This window comes from Myotis davidii, unplaced genomic scaffold (assembly GCF_000327345.1).
Source record: "Myotis davidii unplaced genomic scaffold, ASM32734v1 scaffold288, whole genome shotgun sequence".
NCBI lineage: Eukaryota > Metazoa > Chordata > Mammalia > Chiroptera > Vespertilionidae > Myotis > Myotis davidii.
Window position 1 is genome coordinate 48375 of NW_006298627.1, and position 1326 is coordinate 49700.

At 44.9% G+C, this 1326-nt stretch overlaps 1 pseudogene; it reads right to left on the reverse strand.

The window, feature by feature from the left end:
• Window positions 1-92: 92 nt before the first annotated feature.
• Window positions 93-853, reverse strand: LOC102764979 (annotated as a pseudogene).
• Between the last annotated feature and the right edge of the window lie 473 nt (window positions 854-1326).

Here is a 1326-nt window from a genome sequence, read left to right on the forward strand (position 1 = left end):
AGGAGCAACCCTTGACTTAGGAATTCAATGAAGATAGGACAGAAGAAAAGGTCTAAATTCATAAGTTCCTTCTCATTGTTATTAGGTGCAAGCTACCACAATCTCAGAAGTTTGAAAAGATTCTCCTCTGTAAAGATAGTGAAAGGGAAATGTAACATGAACACCAAACAGACCTTGATATCATTGTCTATTCCACCCGAAATAATCTGATCGCTTGTGTCATTGAAGGTCACAGCTAACACCTGGTAGGTATTCTGAAATGTCTGGATGGCTGCTTTCTTCCGGATGTCCCAAAGCTTAACTGTACCATCATCACTTCCAGTGCAGACAAGTTGGGGGCCCCTCCTGGCCGGATAACAGGAATTCACAAAGGAAGTATGTCCTTTCAGCCTTTTAACCCTCTCACCTGTTTCACTATCCCATACTGCCACAGTTTTATCTGTGGATGCTGAGAAGAGCATACTGCCATCTGTGTTATAATGCAGTTCCATCACTGCTCCACTGTGCCCCTTCAATGTTGCATAGTTATCACCGTCACCATAGACATTCCACAACAATATCAGTCGGTCAAATCCTGCAGATGCTAAGGTGGACCCATTGGGGTGAAACTTGCAGCAGTACACTTCCCTTTCATGTCCTGAGAGAAGCATGATTGGGGCCTGAAGGGAAGAACACCTTGGAGGCCCCGCTTGCAGCAGAGCTCCCGGTGCCGGGGGCTGCTGTCCCGCTCCAGGGCCCGACCGTGCGGCTCCCAACATGAGCTCATGCCGCTGCCTCTTGACTGGAACCAGCGGCAACTCCGGACCCTTGCGCTTCTGTTGTTCAATCATGGCGGTAGCCGCTCTCCTCTGCACCGCCATGGACAGACCGCATGCCCACACCCTCAGCCACCGCGGGACTCCAGTTCCCTTGTCTTATGTAAATGTAACTGTTGTTGTTTCCTTGTGTTATGGAAATGTAACTTCTCCCAGTCTGTAGCCCTGTGTTATTTTCATGGACCCCCAATTCTAAAAATTCCCTAAACCTGCCTATTTCCCCTGAAATTCCTATTTCACTATTGTCATTAGAAAAAGGGCCAGAAAGATAAGATAAATACAAACCACTAAGGAAAAGTCCTGTTAACTTAGACGAAATAACTAAAGGAAGAGTCCAAGAATCTTAATAACCTAATGTTGATTTTATGCATATAGAAGTGCTTAATTAAACAAAGTGTAACTTTTGTAATCCCATCAACTAGTTTCTGGTTACAATGAAGTAAATAGTTAAAAAAATGTACCTCAAAAACATAAACATGAAAAACCAAGATGGCGGCATAGGTTAACGCCG